This window comes from Protopterus annectens, chromosome 7.part0 (assembly GCF_019279795.1).
Source record: "Protopterus annectens isolate FY-2018-M chromosome 7.part0, PAN1.0, whole genome shotgun sequence".
In the NCBI taxonomy this organism is placed as follows: Eukaryota; Metazoa; Chordata; order Ceratodontiformes; family Protopteridae; genus Protopterus; species Protopterus annectens.
Genome location: NC_056739.1, coordinates 219,722,523 through 219,748,702, shown reverse-complemented (window position 1 = coordinate 219,748,702; position 26,180 = coordinate 219,722,523). Strand labels below are relative to the sequence as shown.

Below are 26,180 nucleotides of genomic sequence, written 5' to 3'. Positions count from 1 at the left end.
TGCATCTGAATAGTTTCTCCCTGGACCTCCTCTGAAAATTGGTTTTGTTCCAAGTCAGACTTTTCCAGTAAACAAATGTTAAATAAAATGAATATAACTTCTGGACCTGATGTTGTCATTTTCATTCATTCCTCAACATATGAGCTAGAGTCCCCAGCTACGGGAACATTGGGTGGCCGTCATGAAAGGATATTCCAGAGTACCACAGAACCAAAAGCATCTCGGCTGCTGGAAATCAAATCCAACTTGTAATGAGCAATAATGGTAGGAGCATTGGACCAAGTGGCTGCAGCACAAATATCAATAGAAGCTCTGGACCAGAAGGCAGATTCAGCAGCCATGGAGCTAGTGAAGTGAGCCTCAGGAGGTTTGGGCAAACCAATGTTTCATAGTGGTGGGTACAGCCCGAGACAGAAGCAGCAGTGGAAGAAGCAGATGCAGCTAGCAACCCTTTTAACACCAATTTGTTGCTATGATTGCTTAAGGAACGAGAAATGAAGCCCACACAAATCTGACAGAGATTGCAAGGTGGGCTGCTCTGTTCCTAAACAATATATGCAACCCCTGTGGGCATCAGAATTGGGTATCTTATTCCCACAGGATGTGCACTTCTTAAAACCTGTTGGCTTTTCAACCGTGTCCAGAAGTTAAAAAGTTAAAAGAATTTTTTTTTTTAATGGGGAGAAAGAAGAATACATTAGTAATGGTATACAAGAGATACCTATACATGGGTAGGAAAAGATTTTAGGAGGATAGACGAAGAAAGGTTTACCAACTATGGTAAAGAATGTACCTGGAAGTGGTGAAGTTGAAATTCTAATGCAGAGAAACCCAATACATAGGAAAGGAAGGAAGGGTGAAAAGAAGTATACAAAGATAAAGGAAGTGTAACAATTTTCTATTTTAACTCACAAAAAATGTATAAACACCCTAAGAGCTCTAGACAGCGTGATCCACGTCTGAAATGTTGAAATGGCAAACATCTGAGGTATTACAGGGCTTGGAAGCATTATGGGTAAATGGAGAAGCTCGAGAGGTATATCCAAGAGTCTAAGCAAATACAGCCAAGCTGGAGCAAAGGTCGGATGCAAAACTTGTAAGCTGAGGAATGAATGAAAATGACATCAGATCAGAAGATGTTTGAATACATCACTGCTGCAATAGTGTTCGCTACAAGGGAAGTATTCTGCCAATTTTTGTACACCTTCTACTTGTGCCATACATCCAAGGAAGCAAGAGGGTGTGCTGCTGTAAAAGCAGATGTATGGGTGCCAAAATTCTGAGGCTTTTTGTTTTTCACAGAAAGGAGGCTTTAAGTTCAAATGTAATTAGTAATTTGATAAAAGAAAAGGGAAAGGCTTAGATGAGGGGACAGCTTGAACAAAGATTTGAAATGGAAGTAAGAAATCCAAAAATGGAGCTCAAGAGATGGAGGAAGGAGTGTGTGTGTGAGTACTGCAACAGACATCAATTCAAATATTTACTGTTATGGTAAATTTACTTTTACAACTATTAACAATTCAAAAGGTGCAAGGAAGAGAACTAAAAGAAATGGACTATTTTAATTTTTTGAAAGCACAAATAAGCAAATGGACTGGTAGCAGGTAGGGCGCATTGTGTGTATGCTCCTAACCTTGCCACGAGAAAGCAGAAAAAAAACTAATGGCAAAGATGCAATCTTAGCAAAAGAAAGAGTTGATACTGACAAAACTGTTGCAGAAGGACAAAGTACTAAAAAAGAGACAATACAGAGGGTTTGTGGAAAATGACTGTTCACTGTACACCAGGCAAAAGAGGAATACATTTATTTCAGCAATCAGGGAATGGTCAAGAAGAAGGTTGGTGATTCCGGATGCTGGATCCAGCATCTTCAGAATATTTTTCCTGGAGGGTCAGTCATTTTGTAAAGCAGAATATGCTAATGAGGAACTACAAAAGCTTGTCCAACAAAAAAGTCAGCTCTCAAACAGAAAGGTTTCTGCTTCTTATTCTTCTGATAATAAAGCTTATAGACTATGCCAGTGAAACATTTTCCAATGTTACAAAGGAAAATTCTTGAAGGAAACAGAGAGAAAAAAACACAGGAGCCGACTAGAAGAACCAGGAGTACATTGAAAATGAATGAGAGACTGAAGCTGGGACATGGAGATCAACAACAGGAAGAAAAACAGCAAATTGTAAATGAACAAATAAATATGGGATTACAAAGCAATCACATTTGTGAAATATGACAGAACAAGAAAACCTGAAGATATTGGACTTTTTTGACTCTGTCAAACTGCAAGTAGGGTATACACTTTAGAGTCCCCTACATGTCATTAATGTTTGGATGAAAATTATGGACAAGGGAAAGCGGAAAGAAACAGGTAGAAGGGGAATCTCAAAGAACACAAAGAGGTGCAACTGCTGAGTGCCAAAGAGAAAATAAGGAACTACACTGACAATATAAAAAAACGTTAAGTACTTACTATAATGTTACATCTGTGTTGGCCATTTACAATCCTCCTCAACTTATGGGTTTCAGATCCAACTCATCCACTTCTTCCAGATCCAACTCTCGAGCTCCTCCCTTTACCCATAATGTCCTGTCAATCTAACATACCTCAGACAGTGTTTTCTGCTCTCAGCAGACAATGGATAATACCTTAGGGAAACATAAAAATGTACAGATTAAAGGGATAGAAGCAGAGTTCAAATTAGGAACAACAGCTCCCAAAGTAATATCCCTTAGGTCTCTCCTGGAGCAAAGGGAAGGGAGTTAGGAAGGCAGAAAGCTCAGGAAGAATGAAAACAGACAACACACATGCAACATTATGTTTAGTATAGAACTTTATCTGCTGCTGTCATTTTCATTCTTTGCTCAACTCATGGGACAGAGTCACCAGCTAGATGAACCTTGGGTAGTCCTCATGGAAGGATGTTTTGGACTACTGCGGAGTCAAAAGCAGCTCTGTTCCCAGAAACTAAATCCAATTTGTAAGGAGCAACAAAAGTATAAGCACTGGACCAAGCGACACCTTCACAAATGTCATCTATACAAGTTATTGACCAAAAGGCTGAGGATATAGCCCTAGACCTTGAGGAATAACCTTTAAGGGGCTTAGGCAAGGACAACCCAATTTTACTGTAGACAAATTCTATGCAATCAGTTGACCATTTCGCCAGGTTAACTTTAGAAAATGACTTGCCCAATCTATTAAGTGAGAATGAAATAAATAACTGGTCAGTCTTCTTGACATTTTTGGTTGGATGGAGATAAAATTTAAACTGTCTATGTACATCCAAAAGATGGAGCCTGTACTCTCCCTTATCTGAGAAATTTGGAAAGAAAACTGGGAGGTTACTTGGTTGATATTAGACTCTGAAGCTGTCTTAGGCAAAAATGATGGGTTTCTCTGTAAGGAAACCCTGTCTTTGTGGAAAACCAGGTAAGGAAACACGGATGAGAGAGACTAGAGTTCAGATACTCATCTTGCTGATGTAATAGTGACAAGAAAATGGTTTGCCGGGACAAACACTTAAAGTTTATCCTGACTGAAGGCTCAAAGGGGCCTTGGGTCAGACCTTGAAGCAAGATAGCTAGATCCCCAAAGGAGGAATAAGATCCTTACTGGAGGCTTAAGGCAAGAAGGCTCCTTTGAGAAAAGCCTTGCATTATCTAGAAGAAACTAAGGAAGAATTATTTTCGCCAAGATGGAAGTTTGCAATTGCAAGAAAACTGCACCTTAACAGTAGAAAAAAACTAGCCCCCTTCATTAAAAATTGAAACTAAAATCTTAAGTATGGCTGATACAGGGGAAGATAAAGGGTCCAAATCTGCCTTAAGGCCTCAGAAAGCAAATTTATTCCATTTACTTCTGTAAATTTTTTTTTAGTAGAAGCCTTTTGAGAAGATAATATGATGACCAGGGAGGAAAGGCTGCGCTGTCTGGCAGTCAGTGGAACTGGATAAACCATTCGGTTAACTTGAGGCCTGTTATGTCTGGATGAGTCATCCCAGTCGGTTGAGACAGGAGGTCTGGACTAGGGTCCAGTATCCATGGCAGATGCAGGAGATGAGGCCACAGGAAGGGTCACCAAATCTGAGAAGGCCAAAAAAGTGCAAGGCGGATAACTGTGCTCTTCAACAGTTATGCTTTCTGTAGAAATGTGGATGTTAAGAGGTAATAGGGCATAAGCAAATAGTAGACTGGAGGGCCAGTCATGAACTAGAGCTTCTCTCAATGACTCTCCCACTGAGAGATGCCATTTGAGGGCAAAGAGCCTGCTGGCCTTCTTGTTGAAGGGAGAGGTGGAAAAGGTCGCAGCATGGCTGGCCCCATCAGCAAAATGAAGGAAGGAATGATCATTAACGTGGAGGGTCCCGGCCTGGTCCACATGTACCATCTCTCCACGCTCCACCACTCCTACACTCTCTGCCTCTCTCTCCGCCTACCCCAGTGGAGGTTGTTGGGACAGAGCCCAAGATTCCCGGGGGAAGGGAGAGGGGGAGCGAGAGGCAGGGTGGCATCCATCCCCCTCACCTCCAGACAGCAGGAGGCATGGGCGCTCATCTGCTAACTTAATGGGACAGCTGCGGAGGGGGGGTGCCGGGCCCAGTGGTGTGGTCCACCACTCACCCCAGAGGTGACACACTCCCCGTGTGGGAGGAACAGGGTGCAATCCTGGTGGGGGGATGCTATGTCCTCCCTCCAGCCGCACAGGGCCACCCCCGGGGGTGTACACCGGTGTCCTCTCCCTCAATGGCAGTCGCAGGTACGTGAGGAGGATGCCCCAATCATTGGTCTCCACGTTGGCATTGGGAGACCACTCGAGGCATCAGAATGGACTTGCTTAGTCTGTCTGTACTCACGCTGGTATTCACTGGTATGAGCATTGCTATGAGAAAGCACTTGGAAGAGATCGCCCATTGCCACACTCTTATAGCTTCTCGACATAGCAGATAAGATATGGTTCCTCCCTGTCGGTTGATGTACTAGGCTATAGACATATTCATCTGACTAGCACATCTGAACAGCAATCATCCTGAAAGGGAGAGTGTCCTGAAAGGCGTGCAACTCATGGTGAACTGCTCTCATTTCCAGGATACTAACATGCATCTTGGTCCCTTCTGAAGGCCACATACCTTGGACTGTCCTCCCCAAGTAGTGCCGTCCACCCAGCTGGAAGGATGGTCACAAAGGACATGGACAGGGGAACAAAAGGACGGCCTTGAGAAACTTTGTTTGAGTGAAGCCAATAAAAAAGATGCTTTTTGCAAGATTGTGTGATCTTGACTGGGGTGAATAAAGGCTGCTTTAGAATAGATTACTGTACTGATACGAGTCCACTGCAGAACTAGAGTATGAAACCTGACTAAAGGAACTAGTGTGACGGCTGCTGCCATGAATCCCAAGCCTTGTAAGATTAGTTATGCTGGAAGAGAAGGATGTGAAAACACTTTCTTGATGTGTAATCTGGGTGTCTGAATTTGTGATGGAGGAAGACAGGGTATCTGACTGCCCATGTCTAGACTGCGTAGGTGTGAAAGCTGTGATGTGCTGCAACTAACTCTGATGTCTAGGTAAAGACACAACTGGAGCAAGTAGTCTCTTGCCTGTAGAAGTAGGTGTCTGGTTGAGGCAGTTAGGAGCCAGTCATCTAGATATGGAACTACTCAATCCCAGTAGTCTCTGGCGAGCTGCTACCACTGCCATGCACCTGATTAACACCCTTGCGGCTGTGGTGAGGCCAAAGGGCAGTGCTCTGAACTGGTAATGACTGGCTCCCAGCCAGAAGTGCAGATAACTTCTGGAGCGCCTGTTCATTTTGATGTGAAATTAAGCATCCTGAAGATCCATCACACACAACCAATCATTCTTTCGCAGTAGGGGCAAAAATCAACTGAATTTTGACCATCCATAACCTTGAACAATTCATATACTGGTTTAGTTTGCGGAGATTCAGGATGGGTCTTAAGTCCCCTGTCTTGTAAGGCACTATGAAGAATCTTGAGTAGATTCCAAATCTTATCTGGTGTGTTGGAACCTGCTGGACAACTTTTTTTGAGCAGCTTATCTATTTCGAATCTCCTGCCTCCCTCTGATTGGGTGGAACATCAAGAATTTTCATTTTTGATGGGAAAATTTGGGAAAATGTTATGATATAACCTCTGGATATAATCCTCTGCACCCAGAATCTTTTGTAATGGATGCCTAGGTTTTAGGTGCAGAGACAGACACCCCCCAATGCCTCCATAGGGCAATAGTCAGGCAACCTAGCAGGAGCGCTGATAGGGTTTTGTCTGAGAAAGAATCTTGGAAACCCTGGTTCTGCAAGCCACCTCTGCTAGGAGGGTGGCGTCTTGTGTCAAAGATCCCACCTCTGCCTTTGGTACAACTATCTCCTCTTGAGTCTTGGAAAGGACACTAGGACTTGCAGAACCTCATCTTTTTACCTCCTCACTGATTTTGGGAAAAGGGCCTTTGAGTAGTAGCAAAACGGATCCCCACTGCAGCCAAGGTCAATCCCTCTTGCTCACTTCTGGAGAGCTTTTCCTTCACCTGTGGTTTAAATAAGGAAGATCCAACAAATGGAGCATTGAAGAATGAAGACTTGAAGGGCTCTGCAAAACTGCACAAGCACATCCAGGCATGTCTCCTAATGGCTATGTCAGAACCAGCCACGCATGAGGTACCCTCTGCAGTGTGGGTGCAACCTCATGGATGCATTAGCTATTTATTGACTGAAGAGTATGAAGGGACTACTGTGGTCCACCACAGACAAACTCAAAGGTTTGGAGAGCTCTTTAATCAAATCTCTTTACAATCTTGTAAAATGTATCAAGTAATTCAACGACTGCACAGCAAAGGTCGATGAAGCATAAATGAGCTTACCAAAGCTGTCCAAGGCACTAGATTCCCTGTTAGGGGATGGACAGACAAGCTCTGCAAGTTCTTTCTTAGTGGCCACAACCATGGCATCCACCAGGACCCCCTTGTTCCAGGGTGTTCTGTCCTTTGGGGGGAGGCTAAAAATGTATCTGGGTGCTTGGGAATGAGCTCCACAATACCTGGTTACTTCCATGCCAAGTGCAAGACGAAATCTGTAAGTTCATCAGGTTTTTTTTTTGGGGGGGGGGTCACCAAAGAAGTAGCTAGGCAAGACTTGAAAAACTACAGGAAAACATACTCCTCTTTGGCCGGGGTGTCGGATGACCACCAACCTTTTTACTTTAAGAGTTCAAGTGAATCTCCAAAAGAGACATCCTCAGGTGAAAATCAGGGAGACTCGTCCCCTTCATTGAAATTGGTGTCTTCAGTGAGAGATTCCTGATGGGAATCTAAATGTATCCATTTACACATTCTCTTCCAAGGAACCTCATCAGTGGGGCAGTCTGTCAAGGTATTGGAAATGAGAGGGGAGTCACGGTTTGGCCATCTCAGAGGGATAGAAGAACAAGGTTCAGAGCTAAGACCAGAAGGTAGTACAGATATGTTATCCGAGGGATGCAGGAATGTCCTTTTCTCTAGGGAAGAGAAGTCCTTCTCCACAATCTTGAAGGCAAAGTGCCTAGGGAAGATAGAAGCCGGCAGCACTGGAGCTAAAGTCTCCTGCACCTCCGACCCCTGAATCCTTCAAGGCCCTCCACCCGAGGATGTAGTCAGACTTGAGCTGTCCAGAGCTGAAGCACTGAGGGGCAAGGATAACTCTGATAACTACAGAGTCTATTCTTGTACCCCTGATCAGATGCCAGCACTTAAGCTAAGAGAGTCCTTCTGCTTCAAAAGATTTAGAGGCGGACAGCTGAAGGAAGCGGTTGGAGTCAAAGAGTGACTTGTCTTCAGATCTGAAGAGGACACGCCCAAGGATCACGGATCTGAAAGCTCTGAAACCACATGCTGGATCAGAGAAAAAACAACTAAATGAGGTTTGCTAATGGGCAACCTAACAGATCAGATAGAAGATGCAGCCAGAATTATCACCATCTGGATCTGAGCTATAAGAAATTCCTTCATCATTCTATCCACTTTGGCCTTGGACAAGCTCTTGGAGGACCTAAGTGAAGAGCTAGCAGATGGCCTGGAATGCTTACATGGAGACTCTTGTACAAAGAGAGTAGAAATGTCAGTAGGTATCCAGCAAGTAACGAAGTGACCAGATCCGAGAATATTTTGCTTTCAAGATAATAGGATCCGTGGGAGTTGAATCAGATTTCTTTGAAATTTTGGACAGTGGCTCCAAGGAAGGAGCCAAAGATGTTCATGGATCCAGAGCCCTTTTTCTGAGATCTTTGTCTTTGGAAGCCAAATTAGGATTTCCTCTGTCTGACTTCTTGGAGGGTTTTGAACCCCGGTTGAAACAGAAGAGGAGGAAGTAGTAGGTAGATTCTTCACAACTAATTTGTTTCTTCTGTCAGTTAGTGACCTAACACTGAAGCCAGCACAGATGGAACATTCAGAATCAAAGTGAGTAGTATCCATGCAATAGACATGAGGACTGTGAATTTTGTGCTCACAGGAAATGTGTATTTTAAATCTGGTAGGCTTGTCTGCCATAATCATAACAGAAGACAAAAGGTCCTAAGCCAACTAGAAATAATTAAAAGCAAGGTAAAAAAAAAAAGTTATGTACTCACCCTAACGTTCCATCTGTGCTGTCCGTTTTCATTCTTCCTCAAGCTTGTGGTTTCAGATCCGATCCTACTCGGCCGTTGCAATAGCTCAATAGCTCACAGCAACCAAAAAGTTCTCAAGCTCTTCCCTTATCCATAATGCACCCTTCTTAGTTACTTCAGATCTTGTTTACTGCTAGATACATAAAGAAATATTTCATATTTTATATATATATCTATAGGATTTAAGAACTATACACACCCCTGTTAAAATGCCAGGTTTTCATGTGATATAAAAAATGAGATCACAATAAACCATTTCAAAACTTTTCCCACCTTTAATGTGACCTATAACCTGTACAATTTAATTGAAAAACAAATCTGTTAGGGGAAAAATATAAAAAATAAAAAACATACAATGAACTGGTTGCATAAGCCTGCATGCCCTAAAACTAATACTTTGTTGAAGCACCTTTTGATTAAATTACAGCATTCAGTCTTGTGTACACACCTGCCATCAATTAGAGAGAGACTAACCCCAAATAAAGTTCAGTTGTCCTAGTAGAATTTTCCTGACATTTATTCAAGTGCCTGCTACAGCAAAAGCCAAGTTCGCAGAGGGCTTACAAAGCATCAAAGGGATGTCATTGTTGAAAGGTATCAGTCATGAGAAGGATACAAAAAATATTCCACAGCACTGGACATACCACGGAACACAGTGAAGACAGTCATCAAAAGGTGGAGAAAATATGGGATAGTGACACTGCAAAAAACTGGACGCCCCTCCAAAACTGATGAAAAGGCAAGACAAAATCTGGTCAGGGAGGCCGCCAAGATACCTACAGCAACACTGAAGGAGCTGCAGGAATTTCTGGCAAGTACTATATGTGACAACAATCTCCCATATTCTCCATATGTCTGGACTATGGGGTAGGGTTGCAAGATGGAAGCCTTTTCTTACACAGAAAAACATCCAGGCCAGACTAAAATTTGCAAAACAATACATAAAGTCTCCCAAAAGCATGTGGGAAAATGCGTTATGGTCTGATGAGACCCAAGGCTGAACTTTTTGGCCACAATTCCAGTAGATACATTTGGTGGAAAAAAACTACTTTGCATCACCAAAAGAATGCCATCCCCACGGTGAAGCATGGGGGTGGCAGTTATCATGCTTTGGGGGCGCTTTACTTCAGCTGGAAGTAGGCCTTTAGTCAAGGTGGAGGGAATTATGAACAGTTCCAAATACCAGTCACTTTTGGCCCAAAACCTTCAAGCGTCTGCTAGAAAGCTGAAGATGAAGAGGAATTTCACCTTTCAACGCAACAATGACCCCAAGCATACATCCAAATCAACAACAGAATGGCTTCAACAGAAGAAAATTAAAGTTTTGTAATGGTCCAGCCAGAGCCCAGACCTAAATCCAATAGAAAATCTGTGGGGTGACCTGAAGAGGACTGTGCACAAGAGATGCCCTCACAATCTGACAGATTTGTAGTGCTTTTGCAAGGAAGAGTGGGCAAGTATTGCCAAGTCAAGATGTGCCATGCTGACAGACTCCAACCCAAGAATGCTGATGCTGTCATTAAATCAAAAGGTGCTTCAACAAAGTATCAGTTTAAGGGTGTGCGCACTTGTGCAACCAGCTTATTGTACACTTTTTATTTTTTTATATTTTTCCCCTAACAGATTTGTTTGTTTTTCAACTGAATTGTACAGGTTATAGGTCACATTTTTTTATGTTTATTTCGGAATCTCGACATTCTGAAACATCCATCATATGAAATTCAATGTTTTGGAAATTCGAGATTCAGAAGTGAATCCATACATATATATCTGTATTGTGTGTGTGTGTGTGTATGTGTGTGTATATATATATATATATATATATATATATATATATATATATATATATATATATATATATGTGTGTGTGTGTGTGTATGTCAGTGTATGTACGCATGCATGTGTATATATATATATATATATATATATATATATATATATACACACACACACACACACACACACACACACACACACACACACACACACACACACACACACAGCACAGAGAAATGAAAATTTAGGTTTACTCACTCCTTCAGGAGTACCAAGATAAGGGGATGGAGGGTGAGTTGTTTAAGGAAGAATGAAAATGGACAACACAGATGGAATGTTATGGTGAGTACATAACTTTTTTATCTGACGTTGTCAATTTTCATTCTATCCTCAAACCTGTGGGACAAAGTCCCCAGCAACGCTATACCCTGGGTGGACTCATGGAAGGATGTTCCTCAGCACCACTGATTCAAATTAAGCTCTTTCCATGGAGACCAAATCCAATTTTTAATAAGCAATAAAGGTTTGGGGAGTAGCCCAAGTAGCGGCTGCACTTATATCATCCATGGACACTCTACAATTGAATATCCCAGTCTCACGTCTGAAAAGGAGACAAGTAGAAGTAGTTGTTCAGATTTTCTGATACTTTTTGTTCTATGAAGGTAAAAACGTAATTGCCTGTGAACATTTAATAAGTGCAAAAGATATTCACTTTTATTTAAAAAGTTTGGAAAGAACATTGGTAAATTAATGGATTGATTGGTACTGTTGTATGACACTATTTTAGGTAAAAAAAAAAAAAGGATGGGTTAGTATGTAATGAAACCCTAACTTTATGAAAGATCCAATACGGTGGTTGAGATGACCAGGCTTGAATCTCTGAAATTCTTCTTGGAGATGTTAAGGCTACCAAAAATACAGTTTTCCAAGAATGGAACTTAAGATTACATGTAGCTGCTGGTTCAAACGGGGACTGTAGAATTTGTTGCAGCACCAAATTCAGGTCCCAAGAAGGAGTAGGGGTTTTATAACAGGGTCTAAGTAAGAGTTCCATTTAGAAAAGCTTTACAGAGTTTGTCTGAAGCAACTGAAGATCCTTGATATCCAGTGTGAAAATCTAAAACTGCAGCTGTACCCTTCTTGTAGGAGAAGCCACTTCTTCGTTAAACAATTGGGCTAAGAATTCAAGGATCCTATGAATCAGTGTAGAGAATGGGTCCAGTTTATTCTGCTGTGCCCAATAAACAATCTCTTCCATTTACTGGAGTATAGTTTACGTGTAGATAGCTTATGAGAAGACAAGAGTATGTGATGGACTGGAGAAGACAGAATAGGTTGTTTGGCTATTAATAGAATGTGAGAAGCCAAGCAGGTAGCTTGAGGTTTGGAATGTCTGGGTGAATCATGCCTGTCGGGTGACACAGGAGGCCCGGAGTTGGATCCAGAATCCATGGTTGTGTCAGTAAATGAGGCCAAAGGAAGGGAAACCAAATCTGCAGAGGCCAGTTTGGTGCAATGAGGATTACTCTGCTCTTCAACCTGTTTGCTTTCAGGAGAAAATTGGGGAATAATGGGGTTGGGGAAAAGGCATAAAGGAGACTGGGGGGGCAATCGTGAAGAAGAGCACCCCTCAGGGATTCCCTCTGCAGATTATTCTTTCTGGCACTATGTGAATGAGGGACAACTCGTGAGGCATAAGGATGCATCTGCTCAATTTGTTTATCACACTGGACTTCCCTGGAATATGCATTAGAATGAGAAAACGGTTGGATAAGATTGCCCATTGCCACACCTTGAGTACTTCTCAACACAAGGGATACAATTTGGTTCCTCCTTGTTTGTTGATGTACCAGACTACAGACATGTCTGTTTGAACTGCAATTGTCCAAGGGGAGAGCATCCCGGAAGGCCTGCAACACCAGTAGAACTGCTCTCATCTGCAGGACAGTGATATGCAAGTTGGGGCCTCTTCAGGGGACCAAGTGCTTTGGAATGTATTCCCCAGAAAATGCCCCCCCCCTCCACTATAGCTGGTAAGTGTCCATGGTCACTGTGGCTATTGCCTGTGTGGGGGTAAATGGGCATCCTTCTTGAATCTGATTGGATTGAATCAACCATGACAGTTCGCTCTTGCAAATGTTGGTGATTCTTATCTGGGCAGACACTGGTTGGTGGAGAATGGACCACTATGATGCAAGAAGCCACTGAAATTCCCCTGTGAAACCTTGCCAGCATAACAAGTGTTACTGCTGCCGCCATAGACCCTGGAGCCTGAAGCAGACATGCAGAGACCTCTGTACTACCAATGATCTTTCTGACTTGTGATCGGATAGCTTTTACTCTTGTAGGTGGAAGAGAAGCTATTGTTTTGTCTTTAGATATGCCCTTGTAAATTCTAAACATTGACTGGGTTCTAGAAATTATTTCTCATAAATTATAGTTATTCTCAGGTTGGAACAAGTTTGGATAACAGTCTCTTGCCTTTAGTAGTAGATGCCCAGTTGGGGTGGATATGAGCCAGTCGTCCAAATATGGAAACATCTGGAAATCTTGCAGTTTTAAGTGAGCTACTACTACTGCCATACACTTGGTGAATACTTGGGGGGAGCTGTAGTGAGACCAAATGGCAGAACCCTGAATGGACAATGACTGGCTCCAAGCCAGAAGCATAGGTGCCTTCTGGATTATCTGTCCATCTTTGTGGTAGTACGCATCCTGAAGGTCTAATACAGCACATCCAGTCGTCCTTTTCCAAAAACGGAAGTATGGAATGAATCGTGACCATACAGAACTTGCTGCGACTAACTGATTTGTTTAATTTGCCAAGATCCAAAATCAGTCTCCAGTTCCCTGTCTTTTTTGGTGCTAAAAAGAACCTAAGTTCCAGATTCTCTCTGTTCTGCGGGGACCTCTTAGATGACTCTTTCTCTGGCAGCCTTTGAACATGAATGGCTGCCTGATCCCCCTGACTGGGTGGAACATCAGGGATTTTTTTTGCTTTGGGGAGGAGGAAGGGAAAAGCATATGACGTATCCTCTGGAAATAATCCTCTGTATCCATGTGTTGGATGTTATTAACAGCCAAGCTCTCTGGTGCATAGACAATTGACCCCCGATTGCTTCCAGAGTAGGACAATCAAGCCTCCTTTCACGAGCATTGCACGGGTCTACCAAAGAAAGCATCTCTAGACCTTTGAATCTGCGGCCCTGCTTTGCCATAAGGGTGGCGTCTTCCATTTGAGTTTCCCCTCTGCCTCAAAGAGGACTACTTCCACATGTTCTGAAAAGGTCCCTGTGATTTTTTGAAATATATCTTTCCACTACTTCTCTGATTCCTGAAGTAAGGCCTCTGAAGAGTGGAAGAATTTATGTCCACAGCAGATAGGGTATTTCCATCCTTCTCACACCTGGACAAGGTATCTCTTACTTTTGGCATGAGCAAGGAAGTGCATTAAAGGGAGTATTGATGAATGAAGACTTGACGGTCTCTGTGAAGTCACATAAGCACATCCAGGCATATCTCTTTATAGATACGCCTAAACCCGCTGCTCAATTTGTTACCTTGGCTACATGTAAAATGAGCCTCATGGAAAATTTAGATACAGATTGTAGGGTGGTCAGCTGAAAAACAACTGAGGCTTGAACTTCAAGAACAGCTCCAGAAAGGGTATTTGAAAACTCATTTATCAAACCTCTTTGTAATCTCAAAATGTGACAGATAATTCAGGGACTTTAGACCAAAGGGCGCTGAGGAATAAACATGCTTCCCAAATCTAACCATTGTCCTAGACTCCTTGTTAGGAGTATGGGTAGAAGAACTTTCATTGGGTAGTTCTTTCTTGGTGGCTGCCGCCACAACCATGGCATCTACTGGTACACCTTTAGTCCAGAATTGTTTGCCCTCTGGTGCTGTAATAATTTTATCCAGTCTCTGAAGAATAGGTTCAATGGTGTCTGGGGCATTCCATGCCCAAGAGATCAACTCAATAAAGTTCATTGGTGGGCTGAGTCACCCAGGAGGTAGATGGATGGGCACCAACAAACACCACCAGGTACACATACTCCTCAGATAAAAAGGATTGCTGCACTTCCAGCCACCTCTCAGTTTCAGGATCTCTAAGATGTCACCAAGAGAGACATCAGGAGGTGATCTTGAGGATCCTTTGCCCTCATCCAAATCCGTGTCCTCAGTAATGGATTCTTCCATGGAGTCTAGGTGTTTCCTATTACACGTCCTCTTCTTAAGGACCTCCTCCATGGGATGTTCTGGGGAGGTATCAGAAGAGGTGGGGGGAAGCCTGGGGTTGTGGTGTCCGCTGTCCCAGTGGAAGATCCAAGTGAGAAGTCATGCACATAGTTGTCAAGGGTAAAGGCTGCAGATCCAAGAGGGTAAATGCTGTCTGAGCTACCAAATTAGAGATGGCCCTCCCCAGAGCCTCAAAGGCGGATTGCTCCCAAGAAGGAAAGGACCCTGGATCCGAGACGGTATGCCTCTGGATCGTACTTCCCTCCCACTCGGAAGACAATTTTCCAGAGGTTAAAGCCAGATCTGAGCTGAGACTCAGACGTGTAGAGACAGCTACGAAAACCTCAGGGTCGAATTCATACCTCTGAGCTGGCAAGACCACTACATTTCTGAGAGGTGTCTGGCTCTGACTGGGTCAAAGATCTCAGAGAAAACATCAGATCCAAGGAAAGGGAGATCCTCGGATCTGATGGATGATGCGGGTGATTTGGGTCCGATGGGTCTGAGACTTCAAAAGAAGTCAGAGGAGGAAGAAGTGGAGGGATAGCTGATGTGCAGACCTCCTGACCTGAAGGGATTGGAGCCAAAGGAGCCCCTGACAATCTCTGCTCCCAGAGAATCTTCTTCACTAGTCTCTCCACATCTTCTTCAGTGAGACTCCTGAAAGAATGAGTTGACATGGCTGATGGAGATTTGGTGTCTCCAAGAAAGGAGTCAGAACCCTGGAAGTCCTTGGAAGGTACTTGATCTTAGTTGTACTTGGCATGGGATCCACCAGAACTGGATCTGAAGAGTCCATCTTCTTGGATTGAGGCAGATCCGAAGTAGCTGGATCCCAAATTCTAAACTTTTTTGCTTTCAGATCTGATGAAGTTGTTGGATCCGATGTCTTGGACTTTTTAATAGCCGGATCAGACAGTGAGATCAGCACCGAGAAAGGTCTTTTTCTTCCTTTGTCTGAATCTTTTCAAGATGAGGAAAAAGCAGGGCTAGACTGCCCAGATTTGTCTTTAGATGTTTGTTTAGTTGAAGCTCCAGAAATTACCTCGCTAAAGGAGGACAGCAAAAGACCTTTCAAAATAAGTTTATTCTTGCATTCAGCGAATGCTCTGTGGTTGAACACATGACAAATAGCACAGTCCTCCCGTAAGTGAAGGGGTTTGAGGCAATAAACACAAAGGGTATGCGAGCCACTAAACGGAATTTTGTAACTGCATTTCTCACATTTCTTCAAGCCAGCCAGCTTATCTTTGTCAGCTATTATATTCTAGAAAAAGATACAATAGAGCAAAAGAAATTCTATTTTTTTTACAATAGCACAAAAACAGGAGCTAGAAAAGAATACCAACAATGGTAAATAAAGATTTACACTGAAATGTGTAGGAAAGAAGATACTAGCGATATCGTAAGGGACTTTTGTACAGAGAAGAAAGGGAAAAAGGAGAAAGGATAAACTGTACTGCTTAACCTAAACTATATGGCAAGGTAAGGGAAGGAAAAAATAGGTTAAGGTAAATTATTTGAAGAAAGTTAGAAAAGGACAATAAAATATTCAAAAATACACTTACCTGCCTGAGAGCTATTGGAGAACCACATCTTTCACAAAGCAGCAAACGAGATCTGAAGTAACTCAGAAGGGTGCATTATGGGTAAGGGAAGAGTTCAAGAGCTTTTTGGTAGCCACGAGCTACTGCAATGACTGAGTTGGCTCTGAAGATCGGATATGAACACACAGGTTTGAGGACAGAATGAAAACTGACATCATCAGATAATATATTTATTATTTAAAAAAAAAAACCACAGAACATTACCAATGATGGTATCAAAAAAGTACCATGTAATGGGCAGGAAAGGAAAAGGCAAGACAAGGACAGCAGAGGTACCAACAAAGGTACTCAGAAAATACTGAAGGTTTGGGAAAGTGGGAAAAAGGAAGAACCTGACGATTAGAAAAATGGAAAAATTCTCAAATGAAGGGAGGACAAGTGAAGCTCAAGGGATAGTCCTACTGAAAATTAAAATGAGAAAACTCACTAGTTTGTAGCAAAATACACCCAATAGCTTGAGAAAAAGTAGATACGCTTCTGTAGTGACATGGTGGAAAACAAGATCTGGGGTATGTCAGGCTAATGGGACATTACAGGTAAAGGGAGGAACTCGAGATTTGGATCCAAAAATCTGGAAGAATTGGCTGAGTCGGATCCAAAACCCATTAGTTGAGGAATGAATGAAAATGACATCATCAGATACATGAGTTTAAAAAGATAACCGTTAAGCAAATGTTTTTCATAACTTCAGAGCACACAAGCTTTTAGCACAATGGGTCAGGCAGCAGAAAGTAGAAGGGGTTGTTGCCAAGCTTAGGAAGCATGTAACAAGGAAAAGAACTGCAGATCCTCTAGATGTATCAGAAATATTTCAGAAATTTTATGAGAATTTGTATAAATCAGAGAAATGTGGAAATCAAGAAAAAGCACAAATGGAGATGTTTATGGAAGAATTAAATATGCCAAGGTTAGAGGCAGATGAGGTGCAATTACTAACAGTTATGATAGGAGGGGATTAGATAAACATGATGTATAACCAATCCACAGAAAGTCTCCAGGAGTAGATGGCATTCCTGTGGAAGTCTATAAGCTAGGACAGAAGAAAGTGATTAAGATCTGGAAGGTTTTGTTTAAGTGTTTTAAAAGGAGAAGAAGCACCAACATCTTGGAAGAAAGCTGTGGTGGCTGTAATACCTGAAGATGGTGAAAACTAATCAGATCCATCTTCCTATAGATCCATTTTGATTCTAAACCATGATTATAACATGTTTATGTCTATAGCGGCTAAAAAATGGCAAAACTGATAGATATGGATCAATGTGGTTTTGTAGAGAGGAGGAAAACATATGATAACATTAACACAACAATGATGATTCAGACGGAAGCAGAAAGTAATGAAATACCTGTTGATGGGTCTTGATGCAGAGAAAGCATTCAAAAGAGTAAGCTGAGATTTTATGAGCAGGACAATGGAAGCATTTGCATTCCTTTACAAAATAAGGTCAATTAAGAGAATATATGAGGGATTGGTGGCAAAATTTTAAGTGTGTGTGTGTGTGGGGGGCTCTCTGATAAATTTTGTTTGAACAGAGGAATCATGGAGAGGTATCCTCTTTTTGTTATTTACATTATATTTAGATCCACTGGGGAAAAAAATAAGGGCCTCGGAAATTTAAGGATATAATTGGTATGGTAATCAAGAACATTTGGCAGATTATGATAGTCTGTACCTGATAAAACCAGAAAAGGACATTTCAGTGTTGTGGAACTCTCTGATTAAGTTTCAAGTCTTTTCGGGACACAAAAGTAACAAAAATAAAACAAAGGCAATAGGTGTAAACTATGCACCCCCACACACATGGGTTCAGCAATACCCATATTTATGGGACATGATAAAATTAAGTTGTTAGGAGTATGGCTTAAAGGATTCTATTACAGCAGCCAAGGATATATGGGAAGGCATTAAACAAAATATAATAAAAAATCTGAGAAACTGGAAGCTCTGTTTTATGGATATGGATAGCAAGATATAAGCAGTGAAAATGTTTTTAGTCCCTTTAGTTTTATACACAGACCAGGCAATTTTTTTTTAATTGCTATCCACAACTTCTCCTCTGGGTGATAAAGAGATGAAAGATTTTATCACCATCAACAGGACAAGAGTCAAGTAGATAAACTGATCCTTCCAACAGAATAAGCTGGTTTGGGCTTGCCTGATATGAATGGGTATGTCAGAGCTATATAGTTAAGATTCCTACACATCGCACAAGAAGGAAGCTATAACTCCAAGTGGACAGGGATCATGATCAAATGGTGGGAGCTCAAGAAATAAGACTGGGATTCTGGATGCAGATCCCTAAGGAGAACAATAACCATACAGCATATTATATTCATAAAGTAACAGAAAGTATTCTAAGAACTAATCTAACATGGGAATTGAGAAAGGAGATTCTGTCAGCAGGGCTGACTGCAATTAGCAGAACTGAGAACACACAAAAGGGGGCAAGAATTTACTGAAGAAAACAGGCAAAGGAACTAATGTATGGGAGCAAATAATTAGACAGGAAAAAGTAATAGAATGGGAAGAGACCAAGAATTCATTTGGACTATAAGCTAGAGATTGCCTTCCCTATCAATAATTGATATCCCAGTACAGGCAAAGAAAAAGGAATAGGGGGATCCTAAGCAAAAGACCATAACTGGTAGAGTTCTTAATAGAATCTAGAAGAGAAGCTACTGTTAAAAAAGGGAATAATTAGTAAGGCACATAAATCATAATCATCAACCTCCTTTTTCCCCAATTTTTTTACATGGGGTTGGGGTGTCATATCAACTGTCGCCAACTATTTCTAGGTCTATTCAGTGCTACTCTCCTGCCTTCAACACTCGTGTCTGACTGTTGTAGGTCTTCTCTCACACAATCCATCCACCTGTTTCCTGGATGCCCCTGTTTCCTTTTGCCTTCTTGTCTGTCCTAAATCTTATTCACCAGATTGTCTTCTGCTTTTATACACATATGCCTGAGACACTGTAACCTGTTCTCTCTGACCTTTTCTGAAATTGGAGCAACTTTGGCTTCTGCTCTTATCTCCTCATTTCTTTATATGTCCCACAGTATGAATCCTACTACCCATCTCAGGTACTTCATCTCCATTACCTCTAGCCTCCTCAACTGTTCTGCCTTTGCTGCCCAAACTACTGTGCCATACAGTAGTACTGATTGCACCACTGTTTTGTACACCTTTCTTTCCATCTCCTTTGGTGGTCTTCTATCATATACTACATTTGACACTTTGTGCCAGTTGGCTGCAGCCCCACTGATTCTGGCCTTGGCCTCTTCTCTTCTCCTCAACCACCCCTCCCAGATACTGTTCCACTATCTTCCCTGCTATCTCGATTCTCGGTTTCTTCTAAACTCCACCATCTGCTACCATTACAACTGTCTTAGTTGTACTCTGTTTCATCCCATGTGCCTTCAGTTTTGCATTCCATTCCCCTATCCTTTATTGAAGTTCTTGCTCAGAGTCTACCTGTACTGCCACATTGTCTTCATACAGCAACTTCATCTGTTTCCACTGACCTGTTTGCTAACGCTGTCCATTCACCAATATGTACAGCAGTGGGCTCAGAGCTGAACCCTGGTGCATGCCCACTCCCACTGGGAACCTTTCTGAGAGGCCGGAATGCATATAATATATTGCACGATAATTATAGGAAACAATCAGAGGAGGTTAGAAAGGATTGGGAAGAGAGACTGGATAAGCAATTCACAAAGAAACAATGGGAGGATATAAGTATGAGTCCCAAATATGCAACAAAGAAGATTTAGAATCTTTGCTTGGAAGTATATGCACAAGTATTTGTATTCCCCAAGCAGACTCCAAAGAATTTTTCCTCAGGTAGGTTGCAAATGTTGTAGGTGTGAAGGGGAAGAAAGATATAATTGGGAACATATTTTTTGGAAGTGTAATGAGTTGCCAAACTTTAAAAATTCCCTGCAAACTGCTCTGTCAGAAATACTGGGTGAGCAAATCAGTTTATCTAAGGAAATAATTTTTTTTGAGCTGTAATATAGAATTGGAATTGCCTAGTAGTAGTAAGACCTTGCGGAGTTTAATTCTGCAATTAGCAGTACTGAGAACAGACAAAAAAGCAATTGTTAGACGATGGAATTCAAAGTATAAACCAACTGTACTAGAAGTAGCAAATATAGTTAACAGAGAAATAAGAACTGGAAGTGAACTCTTTAGAAAAGGGTAGGAGCAAATTACATGGATACAAATGTAAGTGAGAAAACAATATACACAGACTAATGGTGTGGAGTAAGAAGGAGGTCTAAGGAAAGGCAGGAATTGAATGAGATGCATAATTTTTGTCTGTATACAAGATTATATGTGATGTATAATGTTTGCAACTGAAAATACGTCAATATGCTTTGTTTTCATTGATATAAATGCATGCTATGATTATCTATGTCATAAGTGATAATTCAATAAAGATGTTTTTGTTTAAAAAAAAGGTTGAATTACCTTAAGAGCTTTCAACTTAGATGCTCTATTAGCCAAAGTCAGAGCAGTAAGCAACACTTGCTGGTTTGAAAGGTAAAAGGTTAAGTTTTTCTAGTACAAAATAAAAATTCTGAAGGATGAACCACATGACATCTGAGTGGATGAATATGATGCACCCCTTTCAAAAACTGTTTCACCAGAGATGATAAAAAAGGATTAATTTATGGGCAAACAAGCAGAAATTTTTAAAAGATGAATCTTAATATAGGAATAGGAAAAGTCAGATTAAAGAATTCACAGATACACTGCAGAACCAAAGGCACATATGTCTTAAAAAAAAGGTTCCCAATGTTTTTGGTTATGGCAACAACCAGAAAATCTCTTCCATCTGGCTTCTAGTAGCATGTTTCTTACCCTCCTTTAAAACCTACTGCACATCCTCAGAAAGAATGTGCTTTAGTGAGATTAAAATGCTATCATCCACTCAAATGTAGTGTTTGAAGGTTTAGAAGAATCAGAGACTCCTTGTTTTGTTTGATTAAGTCCATCCAGTTGGAACATTTTTAATTTTCCTTGGCCATTTTCATGAGAAGGGAAAACCAACTGTTGGGGCTAAAAGGGAGTTTCTAAGATTATTTATGGAGTATCCTGTTGGATCTTTAAAAACTCTGGTTATCAGGGTTAAGGGGGAAGAAGGCATAAGGAACATTCTCATCCATGGGAAGGAAAATGGACCTATATTCTTGGTCTTTCTGCAAGTCCTGGTGCAGAACTTCTTCAGTTGTCCGTTGTGAATAGAAGCAAACAAAGCTATTTTGGGAATTCCCTACAGGTTGAAAATTACCTGGAAGTTCCTGTGTGGAACTTTGACTTATCGGGGTCTGCCCTGGACCTGCTCAGTTTGCTTGCCACAGTATTCTGCTGTGACAGAATAGAAGTAACCTGTAGGGATACACTGTACTGAATTGCAAGTTCCCTGCCTATCATGGCTAGCCTGTATAGGGAAATTACTTTTTCCTCCTTGTTTATGTACCACATTACAATGGTGGTGTCTGTAATTACCAAAGTAAGTCTTGGGGTCCGTAAACGATTCAGTCGCTTTTAAAACATTTATCAGTGCCAATGTTTTTTTTTATGCTTTTGTGTTTTTCCCTCGAAATGAAGGTTCTAAGAGCCGTATGTAATCCTCTTGGATACGGTCTTCCAAACAAAGTCTGAAGCATCAGTGGTTACAGATGGGTGAAAAAGGAAGACCTGAATTCAGAAACAATTTGTCTATCCACCAAAGTAGCATTCTTGAAAAAGTTCAGCACAGAGATTTGAAAAGACAGATAGTTCTAGTACTGGGTCGTCCATTCGGACTTGAGAAACCACAGATTTCTTTTCCTCCAGGTTGAGCTCCTAGCAACTAGTACTTTGTGAGATAAATCAGACCTTCAAAGCATCCAGCTAAAGCAAGTGCAGCATGTGACTGAATTGTTGTTGTATCTTTCGGCTTTTCCTTAGGGGTCGCCACAGCATGTGACTGAATATGTAGAGGGATAAATAATTCAGCAGCTCAGACACTGTGACAGGTGAAAGGAAAGGAAAAAAAAAAAAAAGAAGTGAAGGTGGGTGTCATTTCCAAAACTATGGTACAACTGCTGTAACCAAACAAAGTTGGGAGGAGAGCACTAAGGAATTCAGTGAATGACAGGAACTGGTGAAGACAGCATGGGTATGGCATAATTAGCATTTAGGAAAACATAGATAAAAAATCTTTATCCTGTGGTTCATCTCAAATTAAGTATGGAATAAGGCACTCTTCTCTTACTACAGAACATGTATTTTTGTACATTTCAAACACAATATTTACATCAAATATGCCCAGCTGAAGTTAAGCAGGGAATGACTGGTACCAAAAACTGAAAAGATAAAAACATAGTGTCATCAGTCCCATTAAATGGGGGGCACCACATATGACAAATGAGTAAATGTACTACCAAAGGGAACAGATTTTGGAAAAAAAAAATAGATAAGGGAGGGTGGTGCTGTGTGAGGACAAAAGTCAAGCAGCTGTGAAGTTTTGCTTGCAGAAGATGAAATATACACAACAGGCCATAACAAAAATGGGCTACACAACATAATAAGAATATAAAAATTCTTGAATTCACAACATAAAAAAATGGAAGGGGCAGCAAAAAAGATAACCGTGTTACAATACGAGAGGGGGGCGCTTTAAAACGGGCATACACTTTGGATCCATCCCAGTTTGGCTTTGTCAAAGGCAGATCATGCCTTCTAAACTTGGTTGACTTTTTCGAAACAGTCACCAAAGCCATTGATGAGGGAAAGGCAGTCCATACAGCCTACCTCGATCTGGCGAAGGCCTTTGATACAATACCCCACTCGGGTATCATTGAAAAACTCATCAGCTTAAATGTTAACCCATACATCACAAGATGGGTTGCAAACTGGCTGAGTGACAGAACCCACAGGGTCAGAGTTGCTGGCGCCATGTCAGACTCAAAGCCTGTCACAAGTGGTGTACCACAGGGCTCAGTCCTGGGCCCACTCTTGTTTGGCATCTACTTTTCTGAAGTACAAGCAAACACAGGAGGGTTATGGCTGACAAAGTTTGCAGATGACTGCAAACTGGGCCATAGTAGAAAACACATCTGACACACATATCCTTCAGAAGGGTCTCACAGAAGCGGATAACTGGTGCCAGAGCCATGGCCTAAAGTTAAATGCCAAAAATGCATAGTCATACCCTTCGGGAAAAACAAGGTTACCCTAGCTACCAAATAGGTGGCAATCCACTGAGTACAGAAGAAGTTATCAGGGACCTGGGGACCCAGGTTGATAGTAGTCTGTCATTCGACACCCATGTAGCTAAAGTAGTTAGGAAGACCTTCTACATTGCCCACCTTATCATGAAGGGATTCTCATCTAGATCAAGGGAGGTCATAGTCTCCCTATACTCATCACTCATCAGACCAATGATTGAGTACAATGCCCCATTCGAATGTATCTGACCCGACACTTGCAGCAGCTGGAGAGGCCACAAAGTTACTCACCAAAAGGATAAAGGGTCTCAAACATCTGTCCTATGCTGCCCGACTGAAAGAACTCCAGCTCTATTCAGTCGCACGCTTGCTCAGAGGTGACCTATGCCTAACATACAAGGCCATATCAAACCCAGATTTGATGAATATGCTTCACCTCAAAAATCTAGATCCGTCAGAGCCACAAGGGCGGAGACTTAAACCTCGACACGGCTATTAATAGGGCGTGCTGGAGGGATAGATTCATCACCCAAAGACTCCCTATGCTGTGGAATAAAATCCCGGTATATGTGAGGCAGAGCACCTCGCTGGCCTTGTTCAAGAGAAATCTTGACCAATGGATGGGAGATCGCAGATATACCCCAGGGATTACCTCAGTGTCACTGCTCAACAGAGGCACAGCAAAATAATGGGTATAGTTCCCCATACTAAAGGGGTGGCGTAAGCCACAAAACTATGGGCTAGGCTTGTAAATGCCCTCGGGCAGATAGCCTAGTATGAACCTATGAACCTATGGGAGCAGCAAGTATCAGTCAAATTAAAGATAGGAGGAAAAAGAGGTTATGACTGGTAACTCAAAAGCAAATATTTCACAAAAAGAGTTGCTAAATGCTGAACTCTAACGCCAGAGGCACTGGCAAAATACAGACCAAAAGACAAGCACAGGATTACTTGAATACCTGGAAGAAGGAATGCCACAGCTACAAAGGGACTGGGTGCAACACTCCAACCAAATCAGCAAACCATAGGTTATTCTTATACTAGCACATTTATATGTAATCCTCTCTGGTCAGAATTACAACTTCCCAAATCCAGCAGTCAAAGTAATCAACACTGTCCCCCTCTACATGGGAGCAATACTACACTGCCCCACTACATAATGGAGGTAACCCCATAGAACCATCTAACTTCCATCCCATTGCTATTCTTTATCCCCTCTGCAAAATTCTCGAAAAGTGCATCCATTCTCAACTACTCTCTGACCTTACTCAAAACAATCTTAACCACCATCCAGCATGGGTTCAGACCCAAACACAGTACTAACACTGAACTCTTATCCTTCTCATATACAGTAGCTGAGGCCAGAGATAATAAACTCGTGTCCTGCCTTTTTTTAGATCTCTCAAAGGCTTTCGATACTCTCTCTCACAACCTTCTACTTCATAAACTTTCTCAGCTGAACATTTCCATCCCCACTCTTAATTGGTTCTCAAGTTACCTGTCCAATCGCCTACAAGCAATTAAATGGCAAAATTCCTTTTCTCCCTTTCTGGCAGTTCAGACCGGTGTTCCTCAAGGCATAATTCTCGGTCCCCTCCTTTTCAATCTCTTCACCAATGACCTGCACACTGCTTGTAACCTCTCCTCTATCATACAGTACGCAGATGATTCATCTCTGATCTCCATTTCTGACTCTATCAACAACCTCCACCATTCCACCCAAACTTCATTTCATTCTGTTTAGTGGCTCACCAACAATCAGCTCATCCTGAACCCCTCTAAAACTAAGCTCTTATTATTCCTGTCTAAAACTCTAGTGCACCACAAATCCAGCTTTCTCTTATCCTCTATAAATGGCACCATCTTAAGACCAGAAACACACACTAAACTCCTGGGTGTCATCATAGATGACCAGCTCAAACTAGATCTCCATATACTTCATTCCATAAAGAAAACACACCAAAAACTGGGTCTGCTATACAGAAATAGCAAATTCCTGATCCCTCCTCTATGGCTCCCCTCTATTTTCTAATCTACAAAATAACCTGCTGGCAAAGCTTGACCAAACTAAAACAAAATTGCTAAATTTGTCACCAACAGCTCCTATAAATCCCATCACTGCACAGCACTCAGAAAACTACACTGGCTTGAACTCCCATACCTTCTGGCCAAAAGTTAGCTAATCCAAGCTTTTAAAATTCTTAATTAAAACTCTGACTGTCCATCTCTGTCCAACCTGACCACCTGATACACCCCTCCCCGTTCCCTGCGCAGCTCCGATAAACACTTACTACAAGTCTATAGACCCAACAAGAACATAGGTTAAATACTCTATAAACACTCCATTTCCATTATCTGGAACAACCTTCCACTCCACATCAGAAGCCATACCCACTTTCTAACTTCAAACATGACCTGATACTACATCTCCATAACAACCCTACATGTACCTGCAACCACCTTACCCCTCCCTCTCCCTATACCCACTTTACCACTAAGTCTGACCTATAAGACCTTTCCTATTTCTATAACTTACTATATCTATATGTTCTCCTTTCTACACCCTCCCTCTAGATCAGTACATCCCTCCTCTACTACTTTCTTCGTCTGCACCATCTCTTCCTCGGATCTGAGGCCACTTGTACATAAACACCTTTTTTTTTTTTTTTACTCCTGCACT

At 41.7% G+C, this 26,180-nt stretch overlaps 1 protein-coding gene across 1 annotated transcript in view; it reads right to left on the bottom strand.

Annotated features, from left to right (window-relative positions):
• Positions 1 to 26,180, bottom strand: part of DENND2C (DENN domain containing 2C) — a 1,562,444-nt gene that overhangs the window by 1,163,780 nt on the left and 372,484 nt on the right. The window lies entirely within an intron of this gene.